We start from the raw sequence: 27,712 nt of genomic DNA on the forward strand, positions 1-27,712 counted from the left end.
CTCACTCTTCATGTCAGAGATGTTGCTGCCGCCTTTGTCATTATAAATGTGAAAACACAGCAATGACTCACACATGAACTCCAGTTTTTTTAGAAAATATGTGAGTTCTGAAATAACAGCCAGGAAATGTTAAAAAACTGAAAAATTAATTGGGAATATTAAATCAGGTACAGATTCAAAGGTACAGCTGACCTCCCTATGTATTTAAATCCAAACAAGTACTTCTACCCAACTGTGTGTGCCTGATGGGCATCCATCTCTGTCTGGCAAAGCCTTAAAATGTGTACTTTTGATATATTGCCAAATCCAAAGAACAAGATATTAAGGTGGGTGCACACATCTTCAAAAAGTTTGTTACTCAGGCAAACTGCACCCAAATAGCTGTGCCCAGTACGAATGTTAAGAACAATGTAAGAGGCTGAAATTTAGACAATCTAATTGCCTGGAGATGAGAAATGCATGCATGCGTATAGTTGGGAGGGTGCCCCATAAACTTTATTTATGAAACTAATGTCTAGCCCATTGGCATTATTTGTCAATCTGATGTATTTTTTAATAAAAATGTTACATTAAATCATTAAATTACATAATTTGGTTCCTGAGTTTTTCATACCTTCTTACATTTAATGCCCAAGCTCTGAATGCCAAAGATGAGTTGCCAGCTATTATTTAAGGACACAGGTAAATCAAGATACACATCTAGCAAAAAAAAAAAAAAAAAAGATACATGTCTTGCATTTTGCTATTAATTTTAATAACATTGTCTCTATTAGAAAAGCATTTTGACCTCCAATTAATTATTTTTAAGAATTTTATTTTGGAAGATGTAGAAAGGAGAGATTGATGTTCACACACACACACACACACACACACACACACACACACACACTTCCAGGTTTTTCCCTGAGGGATCAGGGGTAATTTATTGCATTTCATTTCAGAGAGATCTCCACAATCATCTGAAGCATGCATGGTGTTTTGTTAAGCACATGGAAGTCCCTTATGACCACCCCTAAAGTGCACTATGTTTTGGGGACGAAAGCAAGTTAATACCTGGCTCCACATAGAGAATACAGTAACAAAAGTGTACATAATTCCACTGGGAAGAACACAGTGACAGCTTTGGGGGACCCCCAAGGGAGGTCGATATCAATCAGGGCAGTTGATAGTGCCTCCAATGTGCCTCTCCAGTCAGCTGGTAAACCTCACAGCTCCCATTTAAGACAAAATGACTGAGTCTAGTCCTCGTTTATACAATGACTACCTGAGAGCTTTCATTTCAACCTCTCTGCTTATCCCCATTACTGGTAATATGGCACTTTTTCTCTTTATAGAGTGTTGCAGGGATAATGATGGGAATAAGGGTGAGGAATACAACTAGAGGTATTGACAAGTATTTCACATGGGACGTACAGGATCTAAGGCCATCTCTTGCTGTTTCCAATGATTAAAGGAAACAGTGATCAATTCTTGTCAGAGTTGTCTATTTGGAGATATCAGACCCAATAGTCAGTTACATTTAAGGATCTAACATTGGTTTGGGAGAGTTGCACTAGGGTATTTTCCTTAGTGGGTAAAATTCCAGGGATGACTGTAAAAGACAAAGATCATTAATCCCCCCTCACTATTCTGTATCTCCAGGAGGTTTTCCCTTTCCAGGTATCAGAGCTGTTGCTCTTCTGCTGCCAAATCTAGACGTCCCATTCCGGTAGCCATAGTTTTACCTATTTCTAATCAGTACTTACTGGAAACCAGCTCTTCCATCTGAAAACATGAGTGTATAAAGAAAAGTGGAATGTTACAAAATGTACAGACATCTATTTGTCCCTTACTTTGTGGGCCAGTGTAGGGGGACTTGGAAATCACTGCATGCAAGTAAGTGTTCGTTTTCCTTATGATCTATTATCACATTAACCCATCAAGAGAATACAGGTAGCTGAAACAAAATTGTTTGCCATCATTTGGCTGCCTTACTAAGGTGTGTGGACGGGAGAGGGGAAGGGAAATAGAGTTATAAATTATTTGAATGGATTTTTGAGGAGGGTATTTCAATACATTATACCAAATGCTTGTGGATATTAGGGGGTGTGGAAAGTCTATCAAAACATTAATTACCAGCCATCGTTGAGTGGCTTTTGTGAAAAAAATGTGCATCATTACCACATGGGAAATTGTCCAGAAAGCTGAAAACATAACACAGTTTAGTTCCAAGAGCTATAATTATATGGCCAAAATCAGCTGATTATACCTTGAAAAAGTACCAACTTTGTTGTGGTCCCACCAGATAGTCTTGACAGTGGTCAAAGTTCTGGTACAGTCAGTACGTCAGGAGTGAGCAGGAGCCATAATCTGCACCACACTGTTATGCGACAAATGAACCAACTTTTGTCAGGAGTCACAAATCTGGCACATAGTGCTGGTCCCTGCATCAGAACTAGATTTACTTTGTGCCCAGCCTAGAATAGTGGTTCAGTGCCATGTCTGGTACAATTATTAATACAGGCAGTAGTGCTGATAATCTAGATGTTGAAATATCTTAATTAGAGCTTGACTTTGTTTGGTCTCTTCAGATAAAGGGCCCTTACTGTGTGCCTCTTATGTGAATGATCCATAGAGTCTGATTAGTAGCCATGATTTATTTCCACCATATACATTCCCCAAGAGCAGTGTCTTTAATCTATCTGTCTGTAGTTTTGCAATGGGAGACAAAACAAGAACCCAACCTCTTGAGCAACAGCCCAAGACTCAGTGAAGATAGAACAAGTTAAATCAAGGGGAGTATTGGCCAGATAAATGACAACAGCCTTGGGTTCAGCCCACTAAACAGAGAGACCATGTCATTTTCAGTTCTGCATAGCTGATGCTGAGATGGAACAGCTGCCACCAGTGGGTGCCATCAGGTTTGGCCTCAGCCAAACTATCAGTGAACCTGGCCAGATATTTAGGGGAAGCTCTGTGAATTGAGGACCCCATTGAGTCAGTAGCTTTGCTTCAGTCCATGGAGTAGAAAATGGAGTCTTCCCTAATGAGATAGTTGCCACTTTTTCATATAAAACTCAAGAGCTACTGGGGCCAAGTCAGCTCTGTTCTTGAATCTAACTTTTCCATTTGACTAGCTAGGTTTCTGGACCCTATCTTCTTTGTTAATCATTGAGTGTGAGTTGATGTACACCTTAATAGGAATATTTGATTTGGGAGTCAGAGGACTTTCATAGGTCATGTGCTTGGTTTATACAAGAGTTGAATAATAAGCAAATAGCTGCTTTTGAAAATAAATGTGCCTGGTAGCCATTCCAGGGAGATAATGAATATAAATCCCCAAGGAGAAGGCTGCTTCCCATTGCCAGAGGTTCCAATTTTCAAAATCATCAGTCACAAAAACTCATGTTTAACAGGATTATTAGAATGGTGGGACCCTGAAGTTCTTAGCACTTCTCTACATGTGTTTTGTTTGTTTGTTTGTTTTTTCCATTAGGGGAATTCCTTCTGGTACTTATGAGAAGAGAAGTAGAAGCATTTAACACACTGATTCCAACTACATATTCAGGTGTAAAAGTAATGACAACAGTTGCACAGAACTGGCTGTAGAGGTTCCAGTAATATCTTCCATGAGCAAGGATATGTATTTTCTTCTTTTGGGCAGATAGTGTGAAGGGCCAATCATCTCAATAAAATAGGGGATTGAGCTGGGTTGAGAATGGTTTATAGGTATAGTTAGACTCAGGGCAATTCTGCTTAACCCCAGTTCCACAGATGGATTCTGCTATGGTCTGAATGTTTGTGACTCCTTCACATTCATATGTTAAAAATCTAATGCCCAAGGTAATGGTATTAGGAGGCGGGGCCTTTGGGAGGTGATTACGTCATGAGGGTGGACCCTTCATGAACAGGATTAGTGCACTTATGAAAGAGCCCACAGATGGGGCGCCTGGGTGGCTCAGTCAGTTAAGCGGCTGCTTTCAGCTCAGGTCATGATCCCAGGGTCCTGGGATCGAGCCCCACATCGGGCTCCCTGCTCAGTGGAGAGTCTGCTTCTCCCTCTCCCTCTGCCTGCCTCTCTGCCTACTTGTGCTCTCTCTCTATCTCTCTGTCAAATAAATAAATAAAATCTTTAAAAAAAAAAGTCCACAGAGAGCTAGCTTGTCTCTTCCACTATACGGGGACACAGCAAGAAGCCAGCAGTCTGAAAGCTGGAAGAGGGTTTTCACCAGAACCTGACCATGCTGGTACTTTCATCCTGGATTTCCAGACTCCAGAACTGTGAGAAATAAGTGTTTGTTGTTTATAAGCCATCCAGTCTGTGGTATTTTGTCATAGCAGCTTTAATGGACTAAGTCTCCTTACAAACTTTTAATTGAAACTAAGGCTCCTTTTCCTCAACCTTGAGAGTTCTATCCTCCAGAAGTCTTGAGCTGAATTTTTTACCTCATTCCAAGGAGATTAAAAATTGCTGAGTGAATTAAGGGGAGACCAACCTTGGCTTTGTTGCAGGCCCTTCATTCTAGCTAGACCTTGTATCCAAAGCACTGTGAAACTATGGGTGAATGCACTCCACTTTTCTGGCCTAGTCCATTGACCCAGAACTCAGAAAATACCTCATAGTGAAAAGTCCTCTTGTGTCTGGGTCAGGTGCATAATGTGGTGAGGCAGATTGTACTTGCCATAGATGGCCATAACAATAACTCTCATGCTGCATATTCTTCATGTAATGTGACTTGTGATATTCTTCCAGTGAGGGGTGGAATCTCTCTCTCCTTCAAATTGGTCAGGATTTTGTTTCAAAAGTATGATGGAAGGAACACAACGTGAGCTCTAGCTCATAAAATATGACTCAGCTTCAGCCTTTCTTGTTGGATTCTTTCACTCTTACAGCCTTCTGAGGCAATGTTAACAATTAACTGCCTGAGGCCACCAAACTGTGAAGAATCCCAAACTATTCCATAGGGATTATATGACAAGCTCTGGGACCACATGGACAGAGAGAGAAAGAGAAACCGAGACAGAAAGAGCCATTTAGCCCTCAGCTATTCCATCGTTCCACCATTCCAGCTCCAGTCACACCTGAATGCAACCACTTGAGAGACTCTAGGCCAGAATCACCCAGCTGATATTTCCTGGAATTCTTGTCCCACAGAAACTACAAGAAACTAAGATTGTTGTTATTTTGAGTCAAAGTTTAAGCCTAAATTTTGAAGTGCTTTTTTTTTTTTTTTTTTTCCCCAGACAAATGTATAACTGGAACATCCAGTTTCCGGTCTGAGATGCTAGCACTATAAGATGGTCAAAATTTCTGCTGTTTCTTTATTCCCCTATAAAATTTGTCTAGTAGGGCCAATAGAAACAACTTATGCCAAGATCTAGCAAATTCCCAGAGGGAATGAAATAGCTGGCAATCATTAAATCATTTTAAAAGGCTTTTTTTCTTTGGAATTTTAGTGCATCTGGTCCTTGTTGCTTCAACTGGTCTCTGATATATTTAAAAACACATTTATTTATTCATTTGTTTATTTATTTGCAGTTTATTCTTTTATTTCCTAGTTACCATGGAGGAATTCTTGGCCTGCTAAGACATAATGCATTCTGTTCCAGTTCTGTTTAAAGGCAAATATCCCCTTTACTCACTATACCTACTTCCAGCTAAGTTTTACCATTGCATCTGTCACTATTTAGAAGACACACACATACACATACACAAATGTTTTGCTCAGTTTGTTATAATACCTGTGTACTAATCAATATACTAATCTAGACTACTCAGTATAGAATCCAGGATTTTCTGACTCCAAAATAAAGTTACAGATATGCTATTCCTTATCTTGAATGATGGATAATTTTTTTCTAACTTTCACCATTTCAGAGTGTTATAGAAATAAATAGTAAAGGCAGTCATACCCAGAACAAAACAGATGCCTTCTGAAAAAGCTGTCCCACTTCTCAATGGCTCAGATTGGATCACACAACCATATACTAACCAACCACCACAGTACATCCGGGATGTAATAATTGATACAAGTCAATTAAGGCTCACTCCTGTACTTGGGGGGCAGAATGATCACTAAGAATTTTGAGGTTCTGGTTAGAAGGGGAGAGGAAATATACTAGTTGGTATTCTTAATACCAAACAATATAGAATTATTTCTGTAATTTGTGCTAAAAAATATTAGACAGCTATCAGAGGGTCCATTGTATATACAACCTAGCTAACCACTGTAGAAATGGAATGGCATACAATTTAAAGAAATACCATAAATCCAAGAATCTGTTTAGTAAAATTCCACCTACAATAAATTTGCTGCCATGCTACAGGATCTAGACATTCCAGAACACTCACCATTGCACTGCTTGCCTATGGCTTCCTAGGTTCCTATTCATTCCAAAATGATGATTCTGAGAAGAGGCATATTGTCCTCATTTAGTGTTTAAGCCAGGCCCCATATCCAACTTCTCCTGGATTTATCTGAAATATTCAGATGCTGCCTAGTAAAAGAAGAAGAACAACAAAGAAAAACAAATGTCCATGTTATGTCTCTTCTTTTTCCTTACAATGCTAGTCACACATTTCCAACACAGGTAAAGTACAGTTTAGGGTTTCTCAAGTACATCCATTGCATTAGAGGTCAAATTCAATTGTGCTCCAGACTTTCATGACCGTGACTAAATTATATCTATTGCTTCGGTAATAAATTACCACAAATTTAGTGGTTTTAAATAACTAAAATTTATAATCTTCCAGTTCTATATGTCAGAAGTATGGCATGGGTCTCACTGAGCTGAAATCAAGGTGTTGGCAGGGCTGCACTCCTTTCTGGAGGTTCTAGGGAGAATCCTTCAAAGAGAGTAACTTTTTTTTTTTTTTTTTTTTCCTGTGGTGTCACATTTTTGTCTGGCTAACTACACCAGGAGTTTCTCCCATTTTGATTATATTGAGCCCATTTTAACAATACAAGATAATCTCCCCATATCAAGGACCTTAACCCTAATTATGCCTCCAAAGTCCCTCTTGCCATGTAGGGTAACATACTCACAGGATCTGTGGACATTGGCGGGGGGAGGGGGAGTGTTTGAATGGAGTGCCTAGTTTATTTCTGACGTAGATGAATCCCAGCACAGTGGTAGATTCTGGGACGAAGGTGTGGGTGTCACGGTCTGAGCTAGCACTCCATCTTGCAGGTGCAGAAGGCGTTGACCTGTGTGGACGCTGTGCCGTTGCCCGCAGCACTGTGACGCCCAGCACCTGGTGCATAGCGTACGTTGCCTCGTATTACTTGTGCGTCGTCACGTAAATGAAGGTGAGTATTGGAGTCATCTGGAGGTCACGGCCCCACTTCTGCTTGTGGGTCAATAGCCTGACCAGGACTGCACCCTCGCCGTCTTCCTTGCACGGGTCTTGGACGCTGATGACGTAGCAGGGCATGCACACCCGCGAAAAAACCCTCATGCACCAGGTGGGCGCTGCCCAGATGTGCAGATAGGCCAGGTTGAGGTAGACCCAGGGCAGGGGAAAACGGAGGGAGCCGGCTGCCGGATGACCCGGATAAGGACCTGGGCCCCTTGTCACTCACTGGTTTCGCTCCGGACTCTGAGTTGCCCACTGGCCTGGCCCTCAACATCCACCCTCCTTGGATTGGCAGTTACCAGAGTGGCTTTGAGGGAGGTAGTACCAGCATTGGGGTGAACCAGGGACTTCCTCATATTGCTGAGGCCCTCATATTGCTGATAGCCGGGGCTGCTGCGGGGAGGGTGAACAGCACATTCACCCTCGCAGAGGGTGAGGTCCACGATGCAGATGTTGGGCCGAAGAACGCCGAAGTCCGTCTTACCCTCGGCGGAGTCCATGGTGCCAGGGGACGGTGGGTAGGGACTCGCCGCTGGCGCACCCGCCCGCCCCTGCCATTGGAGCTGCAAGGGGAGAGGGATGTCGGTGCCATGGGTACAGCCTTGTAGTGCGCAAGCTCTCCCGACCACTCCAGACACAAGCCCTCGTGCTGCGAGGAAGTAGAGAACCGCGCATGCGGCCCGGGTGCGCGAGCCTCAGCCTGTCCCCCTTCGCCTTAGTGCAGTGGTGCGCTTCAACGCAACGCATGCTCGAAGGAAGCCGAGAGGCATCTCTGTGTGGCGTGGAGAGCGCAGCCGCCCTCGACAGGCAGCGAGGGAGTGGTCACCGTGGGTGAACCACCTGGTCTCGCGTCCATGGCCAGCAGGGGACTTGGCGACAGCCACCTGCTGACCTCAGCCTGGTGGGCTCCGGCGGGCGAGAGAGTGCGAGGGCAGGAGTTGCTGCTGACCAAAAACAGCTCCAGCGTTTTCTCCTCCAAATTATTGCCGTCTGACCCGAGGGCCTTAGCCCCACTAGCAGGCTGCTCTCCAGGCTGGGCGTGGCCACCATTTCGGGGCGCCTGGAAGTTGCTTGGCTGATTCTTCCACACCTGCAGCTGGAACACGGTAGGAGCTACTGGGCGCTTTCTCCGTGGATGGGACACCTGGGCGGGATGAGCTGTGCGCTCTGCTGGGCTTGAGGGCTACCTGGAGATCCGCCTTCCTGACACCAACCACAGGGGAGGCTGCCCTGTGTACCTCCCGGGGATGGTTCTGAGGGGTTCCTGGGCTTACCTCCTAAGGGACCTGGCTGCAACCGGGGAACAGCATCTTTCTTGGTGGGGCCATGGGGTGCCCCACCAGCCAGGCACACATGGAGGCCAGCGTGCAGTCGGTGTAGGCTGAGGTGGGTGCAGCTGGCCATAACTGTCTTCTAGAAGGATTTGTCAGGCTGGGCTGGCAGTAGCCAGTGGCTCAGGGGTAGGGGTGTGATGCTCCGCCAGTCTAGGAGGCTCTGGGCTAGCTCCGCCTAGTACTCACAGGGCACCAGCTGTGAGGCACACTGGCATTGAGAAGCAGGACACCCTGGTTGGGTGAGATAAGCCTGCAAAACCTGCCTTCCCTAGAGCCTTCACCGATGGCCGCCTCATCATACTAGTCCAACTTTTGTTTTAGGAGACTAGTGAGGCCACAGAGGCTGTCAAGGCTCAGGTGGGTCACCAGGATGGCTCCTACCTGGTCCAGGTGCCTCATTAACTTCTAGAAGCTCATTGAGATTATAGCTGCCTTTGAGCAGCACTGTGAAGCCACTGATGGTGAAGAAGGTGGCATCACCAAGGCCTTAGGGGAAGATGTAGCAGCAGGGCCCTTGAGCCTGAGAAAGCCCACTGAGGCTGGTGGCTCCAGCAACTCCACCACTTACCCTAAGAACACTCCTGGGCCCTTGGAGACTGACAGCTTCATGCTTCCTGCCCAGGGTGTGGAGTATTAGTCTGGTGTGGACGTGGGTGGTTAGCTACCATTTTGCACCAGGGGTAGCAAGGAGTGAAGGGGATCACTTTCTTTTTCTCATAGAAGAGGTTTTATCGCAGGTTTTCTCCTTCTCACTTCCACCTCCACTCAGTACCTCAGAGCCCCTTCTCTCCCCACCTATTGTCATGAGTCTCTGGATTACTTGATAGTGCTTTTTGGGATCACCACTGGGGCTACCTGAGAGGTCAAGCTGGGCTCCAATGAGAAGGAGCTGATCCTGCTGTTATGGAAAGTTGTGGATCTGGCCAACAACAATTACACAAAGTAACTGGCACAAAGTACTAGTTAGACTGGATCAGTTGGAACTGATGGAAAATTGTAAAGAAACTAAATCCATGCCAAAAACCTCCCAGCAGCAGGCGGACCCAGCCCTGAGACAGTTTAACCAGTCAGTGAGCAAGGAACTGATCATTGGGGTAGGAACCTCCTTCTGTCTCTATATTAATAGGCAACCTCATGTCAGGCAAATCCTACATCCCATGGCTTCCAGGAAGAATGTATTATTGTCTGAATACTTCTTCTTCATCTTCTTTTTTTTTTCTGTCTTTGAAGAGAATTCAAGAACTGTTACTCTGGTTCATCTGATATTGATAAACTGGATATTGCAACAATGACACAGTGTTTAAATTTTGAGAATAGTTCAGTCTCCCAGTATGGAACCTCTCAAGTTAGATGTGGGGAATATAATTTTAGCAATGATTTCAGAGCCCTATAATCATAGGTTTTCAGATCCAGAGATAGTAAGTTCCAAATTTCAAAGTGGCACTTGCAGCAAAATGGAACTTATTGATAACACTGTAGTCAGGACTCAAGGTTTACTATGGCAGTCCAGATCAAGATGTTGCATGATTCTTCAAATGACCTGATATTGCTGTGGGAAGTACAGCACTTTGTCTGAATGCCCAGGGGGAAGGAATAGAGAAGCCCCAGTTAGGTTTGTAAGTGAGGAGCACAGAGACCTAGCACTGCAGAGGCTCAAATATCACATGGAGACCCAGTACACTGAGCTTTACAAAGCAACAGGTGATGATTTTCTTCTTACTTGTGGTACATGCAAAGAAGTAGCCCAGTTCCTCTCTAACGTCATCATCTGCATGTGAGTGCTCACAACTGATGAAGTGGTGGTCTTTCATTACTGGAAGGAAGACATCTTCTTTGTTACTTCCCTAGACAGTAGGCCAACAGGAAATGCTTTTGTCTTCTTTGTTCATGAGGAATATGTACAGAATACATTGAGGAAGTATAAGGACTTGTTGGGTAAAAGATACATTGAACTCTTCAAGAGCTGCTCTGCTGAAGTTTAGCAGGTAATGAATCAATTCTCAGTCCCTCTCATTTCTCTTCTAACCATTATTCCAGTGCTGCCTCAGCAGTTTGTACTCCTATAAATGTTAAAGACCATATACACCTTTGAGATCTTTCCTATGCAGCCTCAATTGAGGGCATCCTGGACTTTCTTGGGGGAGTTTTCTACAGATACTCAAACTCACAGGGTTCACATGGTATAGAATCATCAGGGCTACCCATAAGGAGATGCCATTATCCAGATGTAGTCTACAGACAAAGTATGACAGCACAGAAGTGTCCTTAAAAACAAACAAAACAAACAACAACAACAACAACACACACACACACAAACTGTGAAGGAAGAGATCAGAAGTCTTTTAGTATTCAGATGAGGAATTGAACTTTGTGTTCATGGGATGGGGTACATTTGGTTTTTTGTTTTTTGTTTTTACATTTACCAGTTTATTATATAATAAAACCTATGATAAAGGATACAGATGAACAGCCAGGTGAAAATGTACATAGAGTGAGGTCCCAAGCACAGGAACTTCTGTCTCTGTGGAGTTGGGGTGTGCCACCCTCCTGGCATGTGAATGTACTCACCAACCCATAAGCTCTCTGAACCTCATTCTAATTGAGATTTTTTTTTTTTTTTTTTTTTTTTTTTATGGAGGCTTCATCACATAGGCATGGTTGATAATTAACTCCACTTACAGTCCCTCTCCTCTCTAGGGGGAATGAGAGGTAGGGCTGAAAGTCCCAAGATTCTAGTCATAGCTTGGTCTTTCTGTGACCAGCCCCCATTGAAGAACCCACCAAAAGTCACTTCATTAGAACAAAAGACACTTCAGGATATTCCAAAGGATTTAGAAATCCAATATTGGATGTTGCTATTACTCAGGAAATTGCAAAGGACTTAGGAGCTCTGTGTCAGCAATTGGGATCAAAGATGAAATGTTAGGAAAAAAGATTCACCTAACACCTCTATTACAAGAGGTTTTAGGAGCTCTGCATCAGGAATCAGGAGCAGATAGATATATACACACACACATTATTTCACACCAGGTAATCTGAGTTTCTTTTTTTCCTCCCACACCTCACCTTCACTCCCCCAACCAACTATACAATTAATCTGGTTAAGCCAAAATCCTGCTATTGAGATTTTATTAGATTAAGCCACAGCCCTAGTGCCAAGAGGCAGTGATAGGATGTCTGTATTAGTTTTCAATTGTTACCTAACGAATTTAACCCAACTTAGTGACTTAAAGAACACTCATTTATTCACAGTTCTGTAGGTCAGAAGTTAGTCATGCTTGACTGTGTAGGGTCTCACAAGGTCAAAAAGTATGGGCCAGGCTGGGCTCTTACCTAAAGGTCATTGTGTTTTGCCCTAGCCGAATAGCCAGAGGTGGGCCAGTGAGCCCCAGATAGACCACCTTACCATGATTCCTCCTCACCCTTGTTGGGAGAGATAAATGCTGACTCTGCTCTGAAAGCTCCCAACTGCAAAGTTTTCTCCTTCAGCTGTTGTGGCTGAAGGAAGCTTGGGGACCCCACCTGCACAGGGGCTTTTTCTTTCTGAAATCCACCTGTGCTTTGCCAGGTGAGGGCCTGTGGTTGTAGAACTTTTTAATCTTCCCTAGCACAGAAGCTAGCTAGATGCTTGGACCAAAAGACAACAAGTAAACCAAGAAGATGTGGGCCGAGCCATTTCTGTTCTTCATCTCAGAAAGCACATCACTCTGGATTCTGGTAGAGGGAGTTAGCATGGTCTGGCCAGAAGGTCATATTATGATTTCAGGTATGGAAGATGGCATGGTGACCCCAGGTGCCTGTAAAAAGCCTTATGAGTCTGGAGCCTGTGCTCTGGTGCGCACAATTACAGAGAGTATGACATTCACATAGAGGGTCTGCCAACTCCAGAAAGCACATTCATACCTAAAAGGAAAGTCAGAGTACTACAACCCTGCATGTGGCAACTATTTACTCCATGGAGAAAGAGGATGGAGGGACACAGACAACAATTGAGAAAGATGGCTTGGTGACAGTGACCTTGGTTGGAATCAGAGTTGACGGTCTTATTAGCCATTGCATTCATTAGTGGGATCATCGTTGCAGTTGAGTGAAAAATGTTGGAAGGATACCCTGAAGAGCTAAAGAACTGTGCCATTCTACCCACATGTTTATTTTTTTTATTTATTTTTTAAAGATTTTATTTATTTATTTGAGAGAGAGAATGAGAGAGACAGAGAGCACATGAGAGGGGGGAGGGTCAGAGGGAGAAGCAGGCTCCCTGCCGAGCAGGGAGCCCAAAGCGGGACTCGATCCTGGGACTCCAGGATCATGACCTGAGCCGAAGGCAGTCCCTTAACCAACTGAGCCACCCAGGCGCCCTCTACCCACATGTTTAAAAAAGAGAGTTTACTGGGGCACCTGGGTGGCTCAGTCGTTAAGCGTCTGCCTTCGGCTCAGGTCATGATCCCAGGGTCCTGGGATGGAACCCCGCATCAGGCTCCCTGCTCAGCGGGAAGCTGGCTTCTCCCTCTCCCACTCCCCCTGCTTGTTTTCCTGCTCTCGCTGTGTCTCTCTCTGTCAAATAAATAAATAAAATCTTAAAAAAAAAAAAAAAAAAAAAAAAGAGAGAGAGTTTCCCGTTTTTCCCATCCCTGAGCATGTGGAAATGGAAATGCTTGGTCAGTCCACTCAAAATCCATGATGATCCCTCCAATTGCCAATAGTAACCTAAGGAAAGATAATTCATAAGACTTGCTCCTCTAAGCATTTGTCTTCTAATTTTAATATATATTTTGTGTATATATATTTAGTATATATTTTGTAAAAGGTGATTTAAAAGACAAAATGCATAGAAAATGGGGCAAAACTATGTAAGCTGATTTATAACAGAGAAAGACAATATAATTCAGTGTGAGAAACTATGATAATGTCTTTGTTCTAATCCTACTGTTATTGTTAAAATGCAAAGGGGATATTTATACCAATGGAGTCCTAGGGCCTAGTGCTACGTCAATAAGTGGCATACACATTCTGCAATTTCTAGTCTGTTAAAATCTACACATCCCAGTCTAATCTGTTATATTTTTAAAGCTTGATTTGGTGTGAATACTAAAGTAGAAAAACTAGACTTGGATAATATGTAATGAGCAACTGTCTTTCACTTGTTTAGATAAATCATTACAAAAGCATCCCTTTTAAATCATAAATAGGAAGTTTATACTTTGGAGAAGGCATTTTGTTTCTCACAACAAGGACACCAGCCTGCAGGTTTGCTTTACTGCGTTCTCCAGTGACTTGATAACTTTATGACTGAAAGTTTGCCCCTACCTTCCACCTGCATTTCTTTTGGATGATGGGGAGGCAGAGCTAAGGAGGCAGACTTCTTTCTTGTCTATGGCACAGGTCCTTCAGATTGGCTACTTTGTTCGGGAATATGGGGATCTCTGTCCTGATTCAGAGGAAGCTGCTAGACGCTCAATGTTGATGCAGGCTCAAGTGTTCTAGAAAGTAAGAACCATGATGGTTCCCAAACTGAAAGAAACCCTGTGTGTGCCCCTAGCATGAGAAATAGAACCTGTCCATTTTCTAATGCTTACTTCTGCTTCAGAGGACAAATGTGAGAAGCAAAAAATAATCTTGCAAATACTAATTTTAAATATGTAGCTTAAAAATAAAAGATACTCCCAGTCAGGGCACCAAGGTGGCTCAGTCAATTAAGCATCCAACTCTTGATTTCAGCTCAGGTTGTGATCTCAGGGTTGTGAGAGCAAGTCCCGCCCTGGGCTCTGGGCTAGGTGTGGAGTCTGTTTAACATTCTCTCTCTCCCTCTGCCCCTACCCTCCCTGCTCACACACACGTACTCTTTCTCTCTCAATAAATAAATAAATACAGACATACATACATACACAAAACAGATGAGTACATATTTTTTTAAATGTAGATACCTTGTTTGAGCCAAGAAAATTGCTAACTAAAAGTAATTATTAATGATTTAAATGCAAAGCCAAGAGTAGGTTAACCTTTAATTGGGAATATTGGTAAGTATAGGTTCTTTTTATTTTTTTCTAAGTATTTTTTATTTTATTTTATTTTTTTAAAGATTTTATTTATTTATTTGAAACAGAGAGAATGAGAGAGAGAGAGCACATGAGAGGGGGGAGGGTCAGAGGGAGAAGCAGACTCCCTGCCGAGCAGGGAGCCCGATGCGGGACTCAATCCAGGGACTCCAGGATCATGACCTGAGCCGAAGGCAGTCGCTTAACCAACTGAGCCATCCAGGCACCCTCTAAGTATTTTTTAGCTATACTAAAAATTATTGTACCCAAAAATAGTGTTAATGTTAAAAACAAAAACATAACCCAGGTTACTCACTGTCAGAGAATGAAATTGCAAATAAGCAAAGGAAGAACACTAAAAGAAACCCTGTGGTATTGGAACAAGGTGGGAAGGATTAATGTGCACTTGTGGATTAAAAAACAAAACAAAACAAAACAAAAATGATAGATGAATAGAGATAGGAAAGGAGGGAACAAGTTATACATGGAAATAAAATATAGATGAATATGTGTACATGGGTTAGTATACATACATATATTTGTATATATACACACATATTTCTTGCCACTGTCTACTAAGTTGGAGGACTAGAAGTGTGGCATTCAGGTAGCAAGGAGCATACTTGATGCCCAATCTTGGTTTCTAACTACCATCATTCAATAAAAGTTGGCAGTACTCCTTGGAGAGCTCTATGACTCCAGCCCTGGTGTAGGAAAAAAATGCAAAATAAATCTTCCCTAGATTTCATGATGTTATCATAGAAACCTTAGCCTCCTGAGCTATGGAAAATATTATGCTATAAAGACAGAATGTTTGCCTTCACTTCCCTTAAAATAGTTTTTATATTTCACATGCAATGAGGAACAGATGAATGGCCATTTGTTTTTTTGTTTTTGTTTTCTTTTTTTTTTTTTTTTTTTTTTTTTTAGTGATGAAACTAATTGATTCCACCCATAACCCTTCTCTCTTATCTCCCAAAGACCCAGGTACTTGCATTCTATGATGGACATTTGGATTAGAGTATTATCTTCCTACGTATTTATATTTCAAAAGCGATGGGATCCTGGACAGTGGTGACATCTTTAGATTGTGAAAAATCTTATCTTCCCTTAGAAAGATAAATTTATATGCCAAAGTGTTAACCTAAAGATTCTTTCCTATCTGTTTCTAAGGCAACTCAGAAAAAAAGAGGTAGGGGGGCGCCTGGGTGGCTCAGTCGTTAAGCGTCTGCCTTGAGCTCAGGTCATGATCCCAGGGTCCTGGGATCCAGCCCCGCATTGGGCTCCCTGCTTGGCGGGAAGCCTGCTTCTCCCTCTCCCACTCTCCCTGCTTGTGTTCCTGCTCTCACTGTCTCTCTCTCTGTCAAATAAATAAATAAAATCTTAAAAAAAAAAAAAAAAAAAAGAAAAAAAGAGGTAGGAGTGATAAGAGCAATTAATGGTCTTTTTCTCCTTTTTAAGTAGAGTAAATTCCTCTTTATCCCTTGCTTAGAGAGTGAGACTGCCACTTGCATAGGATAGTTTTCTACCTAGCTCTTCTTGGGTTGCTTTTGAAGAGACTGATGATGCAATATTATTTTGGCTGTTGATTTTGCTATAAGGAAAATGAAGTTTTTTTTTTTCTTTTGTTGGATGTTGATGCCTCTTCATATTAAGGAAAATATATACATCTCAACAACTATATATGTTGGTGTGTGTGTGTATGTATGTGTGTATATATAGACTATATATATATATATATATATATATATATATATTGCCCTTAACATATGAATTCTGGAACATCTGTGGTACCAGAAACTGATAAGGTTCATAATAGAAAAAAAGGGTAAGTGTAAAGGTCAAAGCTATAACCATTTGTGGAGGAAGAGAAGGAAGAATGATGATGATGATGATGAGTTATTATTGGATGGATTGGATAACCTTATCCAAATGATTAAGCTCTCCAGCAGTAAGAGTCATGATAGAGGATGATCCAAGATGGTGGCATAGGAAAATCCTGAACACATCTCTTCCCACAGCACACCAAATCTACAGATGCACATGACAATTCCTTCTGAAAAAGACCTGAAAACTAGGTGAAAAGCTTCTTTATAACAAATGATAAAAGGCCCACATCAGGATGGGTAGAAGAGTCTAGAATCTGGTTTCACCAAAAACTCCATCCCTGGCAGAGTAACCCACAGTCAGCAAAGGTGTCACAAATCAGAATCTTCTCCTTGAGGAGTGAGAGGTTTGTGCCCCACATCAGGCACCCCAACCCTTGGGACTTAGACCAGAGACAAACCCCCCAAACATCTGGCTTTGTAGGGGACTGAGATACTGCTCTTAAAAGGCGTGCACACAGACTCACTCCAGGGGCCCAGTGCAAAAGCAGCAGTTTGAAAATTCCTAAACTGTATGTGAAGAGGATCATTTTGCCAATTTAAAATGTCTGCCAGAAGGGCAGTTGCTTGTTGGTACTCTCTCCAGGGACAAAGGTGCTGGTGGGCACCATTTTCATTTTCCTTCTACCTTGTGTCATTGGGTCCATGCAGTTCCTGCTCTTTCCCACTGCCCTACTAAAACCTGGTCCTGTACTCTTCCACTGCCCTGCTAACGCTGGAGGATGTGCCCTACTCTGTACTCTCCCTCTGCCTCACTAAATCCAGCAGGCATGCATGGTCTGCAGAGGGGGCCCTCCTTGATCACCTGGCTCTGATGGCCAGGGAGACTTATATTCCTAGATCCCATGGGACTGTAATGATTGGCGAGACAATTCTTGTCAGGCTACCACTCCCAGGGCACTGCACAGGCAGCAGACTGAAACACATCTTGACTCCTTCTGTGGAAAAGGGCTATTTACTTGTCTTAAGAGCTTCATCTTGAAGAGCAGGCTTCAGGCTTTCTATATATTTAGAGGCTATAGAGTTGGTCTCAGGGAAGGTAGGCCCAGTAATACCATCTTTGCACTCCACCTTTGCCTCACTAGCTCACTGGTACTTGCCGGAAAGGAGCTTATGTACTTGTCCATAGTCCTGATTTTTGTAACTGCCACCCAGTGGACACCTTCAGATCACCTGGTATGGAGGTCAGCAGGGTTTACAATTGAGGCCCCACAGGACTGTATATATTTATATACTTTAAAAACTCCTGCCTGAGGGTCTGGCTTTAAGTCACCCTGAAAATATGTGCTGACTGTGATCCCTCCCTTTGGAAGACTGACACACCCTAACAACTGAGACCTATCAAGGACAAGTCAGTCTGCTTAGACAAACACAAAGGTTTGAGAGACAACCAAGAGCTAGGTCAATGTCAAACAATAATGTTTATCTCCTCCACAAGGCCATTCTTAAAAGGCTGGAAGAGATAGCTGTTTCACCTAATAGATGAAAAGAAATAAAGAGTCAAGCAGAAAAAGGAAACAGAACAATATATCCCAAATGAAAGAACAAGGTAAAATCTCAGGAAAAAAATTAATCATAATGAAACAGAGAAAACTGGTTGACCTAATAAAGAGTTCATAGTAATGGTCATAAGGAGGCTCACCGAACTTGGGAGAATGGATAAACACAGAGAGAACCTCCACAGAGATAGAAAATATAAGAAAGTACCAAACAGAAGTCATAGAGCCAAATTCAATAACTGAACTGAAAAATACACTAGAGATGTACAACTGCAGACTACATGAAGTAAAGAAAGGATCAGTCATCTCAAAAAAGTGGGGCAGTGGAACTCATGCAAACAGAACAAAAAGGAAAAAAAAAATTAAGACGTGAAGACAGCTTAAGGGACTTATAGGACAACATCAAATAGAATAAATAACATTCACATTACAGGGTTCCCATAAGGACAACAGCTTGTGAAAGGGACAGAAAACTTTATGTGAAGGACAACAGCTGATAATTTACTTAACTTGTTGCAGGAAAGAGACACTCAGATTCAGAAAACATGGTAAGTTCCAAGTAAAATGAACCTTGAGCAAGTCACTTCCCTTCAGTTGCTTTTGCCATAAAATAATGGACATTAACTAGATGTTTCTGGGTCCGTTTGGCAGTCACAATGTTATAAATTTATTTCTGCATTTTGTCTCAGTGGATGCACACACTGGTTCAAGCCACGTGGCTGGTGGCCTGCAAGAAGGGAGTACTTTTTTTTTTTTTTTTAAGATTTTATTTATTTATTTGAGACAGAGAGCATGAGAGACAGAGAGCATGAGAGGGAGGAGGGTCAGAGGGAGAAGCAGACTCCCTGCCGAGCAGGGACCCCCGATGCGGGACTCGATCCAGGGACTCCAGGATCATGACCTGAGCCAAAGGCAGTCGCTTAACCAACTGAGCCACCCAGGTGCCCAAGAAGGGTGTACTTTTGTTCTGCTTCTAGTCACTGTTGTTTTTGCTCTACTGTGCCCCATCAGCAGATTTTTCAGAAGAAACTGCAAGTCAGAAGGAATTGGCATGATATATTCAAAGTACTGAAAGGAAGAAACTTCCAACCAAGAATACCTAGCAAGTTTACTATTCAGAATTGAAGGAGAGATAAAGAGTTTTCCAAACAAGCAAAAGCTAAAGGAATTCATTTCTTGTTCTTGTTCCTGATTTTAGAAGAAAAGCTTCCAGGAACAAAATCGGGAACAAGACAAGAATAACCACTCTCCTCACATTATTCAACACGGTTTTGGAAGTCCTAGCAAGGGCAATTAGGCAAGAAAATGAAGTAAAAGACATCAAAATTGGGAAGGATGAAGTAGGACTGGTCACTCTTTGCAGATGACATGATTTTATATGTAGAAAATCCTAAAGATGCCACCAAAAAAATGTTAGAACTAATAAGGAAATTCAGTAAAGTTTCAGGGTACAAAATCAACATACAAAAATCAGTTGGGTTTCTGTACACTAACAACAAATTATCAGAAAGAGAAATTAAGGAAATAATATTATTTACTATTACATGAAAATAATAAAATACCTAGGAATAAATTTAAGCAATGAGGTCAAAGACCTCTACACTGAACACTATAAGACGTTGATGAAAGAAAATGAAGAATATACAAATAAATGTAAAGATACCGTTGCTCATGGATTGAAAGAATTATTTTTAAAATGTTCATCTTACCCAAAACAATCTATAGATTCAATGCACTCCCTATGAAAATTGCAAAGACATTTTTCACAGAACAAACAATTCTAAAATTTTATGGAAACACAAAAGACCCCAGGTAGCCAAAACAATCTTGAGAAAGAAGAACAGAGCTGGAGGCATCACACTTCCTTATTTCAAACTATATTACAAAGCTATGGTAATCTAAACAATATGATATTGGCATGAAAATAGACATGTGGATCAATGGAACAGAATAGACAGCCCAGAAATAAACCAACACATACACAGTCAATTAGTTTATGACAAAGGAGGCAAGAATATGGGGAAAAGACCGTCTCTTCAATAAATGGTGTTGGGAAAACTGGGCAGCTACATGCAAAAAACAAAACAAAGCACCTATCTCATATAATATATAAAAATTAACAAAATGGATGAAAGATTCGAGTATAAGTCCTTAAATTATAGAATTCTTAGAAGAAAACATAGGCCATAAGGTCCTTGACATCAATTTTGTTGGTGATTTTTTTAGATCTGACTCCAAAAGCAAAGGCAACAAAAGCAAAAATGAACATGTGGTACTACATCAAACTAAAAAGCATCTGCACAGCAAAGAAATCATTAACATAATGAAAATGCAAACTACTGAATGAGAGAAAATATTTGTAAATTGTATATCTGATAAGGTGTTAACATTCAAAATATATAAAGAACTCATATAACTCAATAGCAAAGAAAAAAATCCCATTAAAAATGGGTAGAAAAGGGGCGCCTAGGTGGCTCAGTTGGTTGAGGTCTGCCTTCGGCTCGGGTCATGATCCCGGGGTCCTGGGATCGAGCCCCACATCGGGCTCCCTGCTCGACGGGGAGTCAGCTTCTCCCTCCCCTCCTTGCTCATGCTCTCTCTCGCTATCTCTGTTTCTTTCAAATAAATAATATCTTTAAAAAAAATGGGTAGAAGATCTGAATAGATAATTTTCCAGAGACACACAGATGGCTAACAGGCACATGAAAATATGCTCAACATCAGTAATGATCAGGGAAATGAAAATCAAAACTACTGTGAGATATTACCTCACACCTGTTAGAATATTATCAAAAAGATAAGAAATAACAAGTGTTGGTGAGGATATGGAAAAAAGGGAATGCTTGTGCACTATTGGTGGGAATGTAAATTAGTGTAGCCACTATGGAAAACAGAAGGGAGGTCCCTCAAAAATAAAAAATAAGAACTACCATACAATCCACCAATTCTACTTCGGTGTATTTATCCCCCAAAAATGAAAAAAAAAATCCTAATTGAAAGAAACATATACACACATCTATGTTCATTGAGACATTATTTACAATAGCAAGATATGGAAATGACCTAAGTTTGCATTGATGGATGCATGCATAAAGATGATGTGGTATATATACAAAGGAATACTACTCAGACATAAATTACAACATGGATGGACCATATAGGTATTGTGCTAAGTGAAATAAGTCAGACAGAGAAAGACAAATGCTGTATTATTTTACTTATATGTGGAATCTAAAAACAGACAAAACCCCAAAAGGAAATGAACAAACATATCTCATAGAGAACGGAATGGCAGTAGGCAGAAGGGAGAGGGCTTAGAGGTGGGTGAAAGGGGTAAAGGAGGTCAGGAAGTACAATTTTCCAGCTGTAAAATATATAAACCATGGGAATGTGATGTACAGCATGGTGACTGTAATCAATAATATTGTAGTTCATATTTGAAAGTTTCCAAGAGAGTAAATTTTCCATGTTCTCATCACAAGAAGAGGAAGGAGAAAAGAAGAAGAAAGACTCATTGGTATCTTGAACCCCCATTCAGTCACATCATCTCTGTGGTGTTTATGCCCCCAATTTAAAACTTCAATCTAATTTTATGGAAACATTAGACAAGCACAAATTGAGGAACATCCTACAGAATCAATATATGACTAAATTTTTGCAAAAATATTAAGGTCTTGGAAGACATTGACTGACTGTCAAAAATATTGGAGGAATCAAAGAGACATAGCAATTAATGCAATGTTGTATCCTTAATAGATCCAGAAATAGAGAAAAAGGACATTTGTGGAAAAACTGGTGAAATTAGAATAAAGTAATAATTTAATTAACATTATCATATGAATGTTAATTGCACTGTGGTTATATAAGATGTTAACATCAGGAGAATCTGGATAAGGATGTATGAGAACATTATTTTTGCAAATCGTCTAATTCTAAAATTATTTAAAAATGAAAATTAAAAAAAATATGGCTAGGAAACACATTATGAGAAAATAAACTAAAAATGTGTTGTTCGAACCTGGTAGTATAACTAATATTTTACACTGCATTTTATATTTATTTACATTTCCATATCTCAAGAAGACATTTAAGATATAGAAATGTACATATATTATAGTATTTATGACCACAAAACTATTTAAAATATAAGCAAGGAAAAAGCTGGAATGAGCACACAAAAGTATCAGCAGTTGTCATTTGTTCAACTATATGTTCAAAAGCTATTTAGTGAGAATCTATTATGCAACAGGTACTATGATGGACTCTAGAGGAGTGTGAATGAACAAGACAGAAATAATCTTTGCCTTCAGGGAACTTACATTCAATTTTGGGAATAGATTAAAATGATCCTATAACATAAGTATTTAGTAACTAAAATAAATGCTATAAAAGCAACAAAAAAGTGGGCAAGATGGAGGTTAACGGGTATGGACAGACCCACTGTAGAAAGAATGGTCAGGATGGTTCTGGGAACAAGTCAGGTAGGGCAAGTGCTGGACAATGAGGAAAAACTGGCCCGGCAGAGAAAAAATTCCAGGAGAAAAGAGGGAAAAAAAAGAAAGAAAGAAAGAAAAAGGTATGTATAGCAGTCTTCAAACAGCTAAGGCTGTGATGTCCTGGATGAATTAAGTAATTGAACTTAGTATGTGATGAATGTAGAGAGACAAAAAGTATTCAGAGATGCAGGGCCTAAAAGACAGTGAAAATGTGTTTGGGTTGTTATTTTTTGAACAAAATGTGAAGTTACTGAATTGTTGTAAGTAGGGAAGTGAAAGTCAAATTGGAGAGGATAGGAAAGTGTGGTCTTTCAGGAAATATTTCGTTTCAAAATTCAGATAATATATAACGGTTCCTGGGCTGAGGGCTTACACTGGAATGTAGAAAAATAGCTTGAAAAAGCTTTGCAGATAGAATGTTATGGTGACCTGGATATGGAGTGAGGAAAAGGAAGAAATTGAGACTGACTTGGATTGTTGTATTGAGTAATACTGTGAGAAGTAGAAGGAAATGAAAAAGAAAAGAGGGTTTGTTTGCTTTCTTAGCAAGGGCATGCTAACCCTCCCAGAATTATTTTGTTGTTAGCCATGATGGGAAGGTTAGGGTCAAGAGTGAATAGGGGCTAGGAGAAGGTAGGGATTACCATACATTTATTTTTAAGAATGCTATTTGAAAAGTATGCTGGTAGCACAGAGGTAACCGTGTTTTTCCAGTAGAATATTAGAGATGTACTGTTTTTTTTTTTTTAACTAACCTTCTAATTGCTGAAATACAATATTATTCCATAACAATGTTGATATCCCCTTAAGTAATTGTGTACATGTGGTAATATTTCTGACATGGATAAGACGTAAAGGAAGAAAAGATTATTCCTGGGTAGCTCTGAAATGTATTTTTTACATCTTCTACTTTAAAATATTTCACAGAGTGAATATATATTACTTTACAACTTAAAGCAATGGTAGTTATAATGTATTAACTAACTGGCTTGGTGGAAATGTAAACTATCACCAAATAATTGTTATAGATGGAAATCAATTGATTTCAGAATCAAATAGTTATATTTCACTTTGCAAGGGAATTAATATATTAAATATAAAAGCAAATGGATATTGGTACTCACAAGTCTTGTAGACTGAAATTTTATTTTTATTAATGCACATGTGAGTCTTAGAAGTTTCCTAAATTTTACTTATTAAATCAGAATGTAGTTAGTATAAAGAGAAGTTGACCAATATGATTTTTCTTCCTACTCTAAGTGTAATGCACATAATTCACATGAGTGGTTGACCTTGACTTGGCTTAAGTAAGTTAAATGAAGTTTTCATGCTTAAAAATCTGTTAAGAAGAATTATATTACCCCATCCCATGCTCTTAAAGTTCTTTGAAGTAATATAACTGATATCTAGATTTTAAAATCACATGATTTATTTTTTCAGTCACATCTTGCCCAAGTGTGAAAAACTAATATGTCCTACTGAATATATATATTTTACATTTCAGTGGCAAAGAAATTACATACCTCTATTGAAACATAAGTACCTTTTACTTTTATATGGGTTTAGTTCATTTCAATAAATATAAAATTTTGTCTTTTTCATAGCATGTTTGGTAGCAAGGAAAAGAAAACCTACTCAAATTAGTTGATAGAAAAAATGATTTTAACAATGAATAAAACACCCATATGCAAGAAATGGCACCCACAAATAAGAAATGGAGTATAATATGTATAGTCAAGTCATAGAATGACTGGAACTGGTGGCTTGTCACTCACATTTGCATTTTTTTTTAATATTTCCGCTTCCCTATAGAGACTTGTTTCTGCTCACAATACACTTAGTATCTCATGCCTGTAACTGTTTTGCACATGATCCTGGATTTTTCAAAGTCCTGACCCTGTTCTTGATTTTCTGTAAATCTGGACCTTCAGTGTCCAACACTGCCTATTCACAGACTCAGAGATTTGTTTTCAATTAAGAGTAAAGAGAATTTAGTTGATAACTGACTAGGGCTGTTTTAATTAGCTAAGGCTCAACATTTAGGCTAGGGGTAAATGTTCTTTTATTACCAAGAAAGAAAACACAAATTAGACCTTTACCCATTTTCTTCAGTTTGGAGACCATTAAGGAGTTTCAGACTTGTATCCTTGACCAAGTGTATGTAAGTACAGTAGTAATTCTATTAAACCAAAGTCTATCAATATTTATTGAAAATTAGCATCAAGTTGACAGGTGTCATGCCAGTTGATAAGTCTTGCTGAGTATAGAGTTGAGAAGGATCCTAAGGCTTAATCTGGGTTCAGTAGTCAAGGGTGCCTTGTTAATAATTAGTGATATAATCAACTGGCATGGGAGAGTGAGAAAGAGACTAAAATGCAACACCTTTGCCATCATAAAAAGCAATGAACAAGAAATAGAAGAATGTCAGTCCTCAATACCAACATTTTTCCGTTGTTTGTGTACAAAGAATTGTCTTGTGAACTCATAAAAAGTTTCAGGTGTCCACTCTGGAGATTATTATTTAGTAGGTTTGAGATAGGGTTCCTGAATCAGCATTTCTTTCAAACACCCACGTAAGTTTGATTACACTGGAATGATATTTATACTTTGAAAGCAGTGTTCTCTTTAACAAACTTTCTGTTCTCCCTACAGCCCTCCAAATGCCAATCAACTAGATAGTTCATTGAAATGATAAAATATCTGAACTAGTGAAAATGTGAGAGGCTAGACCAAATATCTAATCTTTCACATGAATTCTTGCTATAAACAAATAAGCAAACAAATAAATACAATATATTTTATTCAGATTGTTTATGCAGCCCCAGGATGGAGTATCCTTGATGTCCTAGAGTATCTATGATGATTTTATGGGTCAAGTCAATTTATTTGTAGATTCCAGCAACTAGACCTTGTTCTGACTTTTGGAATGTGCTCAAGTGATTCTTTTTTTTTTTTTTTTAAAGATTTTATTTATTTATTTGACAGAGAGAGAGAGGGAGAAGCAGACTCCCCACTGAGCAGGGGGAGCCTGATGTGGGACTCGATCCCAGGACCCTGGGATCATGACCTGAGCCGAAGGCAGCCTCTTAACCCGACTGAGCCACCCAGGTGCCCCTGTGCTCAAGTGATTCTAATCACTTTTTCCACAAGTAGTCCTCCTATATACTCTTTTCCAAGAAACCTCCTGCTTTTAATATTTCCCTGTATTTGTGGCTTAAGTCCCTTTTCCATCTGAGTTGCCTAGCAGTTTGCTAATGACAGTCATAGTGATTTTTGCCCAGGTTTAAATGTAGTTTCCCATGTGCTTTCATGCATGAATAAGTGCAGTTTGATCCCTGTTCATCATCCAGGCACTTTGTATCCATTAAAATTGCAGTTCAGCAAAGTCCTAGAGAAATTACAGTAGAGTATAGTGGTTAAATACTTGAAAGTTGGCCTGAGACAGAAATAGGTTTGAATTCTGACTCTGTTTACTTAGATGTCTGAAATCATGCAAGATTGTTACATATGGATGGATGGTAAATAATTTTTGAGGAAATGTGTTTAATTCATTTTCTTCTCATAATGCTGAAAAAATAATAGAAAATTTGTTAATTTGACTCTTGGATGAAAAACTCATTTTTAAAGTAATTTTCACTGTAGGAAAAATTTAAATGAAAAAAAAAGTTAGATATATAATTGTGACTGGTAAGATCCTAGCTGTACAGAGAATTTGATTATATGACCGGATTCTTATCATTCGAAATTGAACTAAACCCAATTAGCACTGCAGACATGATCTTTTCTAGAGCCAATATTTCCATTGCCAAGATGTCTTGTTTGCTTGGATCATAACAACAAACTGGCAGACCTGCCCAGTCATGGCAGTTGCCCGCCTGCATTTCTCCTGGCATTCAGAGACCTGAGCTCCATGCCAGGTGACCCATCTCCCTTAACTGATTCCACAGTTCTTTTTTTTTTTTTTTTTTTTTTAAACTCATCTACTCAGAACTATCTAATCACTGTCCTTAATCCTTGTGACAGAAACTGCTGTTTGCCCTTTCTTTATCAATTCTCATCTTTTTCACCAACAGAAAGCTGATTTTGCTGAAGTGGAATGTGCCTGGCAAAGAATGTACAAATAGGCTGTACAAATGGTGTGTACAAATAGGGCTAGCTTGTAACTAAGACCTGGTCGATGAGCTTTAACAGTAGTTTTTATTCATGAAAATCAGGAATTTAAAAAGCAGAGAGAGTTTAAGTCAAACTGACATATGTCATTTTATCTTTCTTCTTTCTTACTGCCTGAAAAGCAAATGCGATGGTGAGAATCCTAGGGATCATCTTGTAAGCATGAGGTTACTTTGAGTATGGAAACCCAAGGATGGCTAAGCACATATATGGAAGCAAGTAGGAAATCAATAACATCATTGAGGTGGCCTGAAAAAGCCAACTGTGCATTTCATTATTTGAGAGTAACTTCCTCTCTTATTTTAAGCATTATTTTCTAATTTCTGTTACTCACAGCCTAACACATTTATACATCACTCTGAGAGAGGTAACACAGGTAAAAATGATGCCAACAATGGTTGTATAGAATGTTGCAATTTTCTAATGGGACCTTTAAAGGTTTGTACACATATTTCTTTCTTTCAAGTACAGATGAGTTATTAGGAAAGAAGGGATTGCCAATTCTTTGAGTTATCAGAAGTTTAGAGGAAATTAAATTCTAAGCTAAATATTTCCTACTTGCTTGTGAAAAGTATTAGTGAATAATGCAGAACTATAAAGATTTTGAAGAACATAATAATTAAGCATGTATGGTAAAATACTTTCTATAAAATTCCTAATCCACAAAATATTCACATTCCTTAAATCTGTTAGAAAAAAATTGTCAGTTTTGAAGAATTATTGGAACTTCGGGTGAGGCAATAATTTGTAGTTAGGAGTTGTCCTATTTATTGCAGAAAGCTTAACATTTCTGGATTCTACCCACTAAAACGATATTCTGCCCTCATTCAATATAAGGGTCAAAAAATGAGTCCTGAGGAGATATTAATTCTTTGTCCCTCCTTCCCTCAACTCTTCTTCCCTCACCTCCCTTGTTGAAAACTACTGCATCAGCTGGAATCTGAGACAGTTTTGTT

The 27,712-nt window shown here is 40.1% G+C and overlaps 1 pseudogene; it reads left to right on the plus strand.

The window, feature by feature from the left end:
- The first annotated feature begins 8,009 nt into the window (after positions 1-8,009).
- LOC123836430 (epithelial splicing regulatory protein 1-like) lies at positions 8,010-10,919 on the plus strand (annotated as a pseudogene).
- Positions 10,920-27,712: the final 16,793 nt, after the last annotated feature.

The sequence above is a fragment of the Mirounga angustirostris genome, unplaced genomic scaffold (assembly GCF_029215605.1).
Source record: "Mirounga angustirostris isolate CCGP_5_RB_7025 unplaced genomic scaffold, mMirAng1.0.hap1 SCAF_8, whole genome shotgun sequence".
Lineage (NCBI taxonomy): Eukaryota > Metazoa > Chordata > Mammalia > Carnivora > Phocidae > Mirounga > Mirounga angustirostris.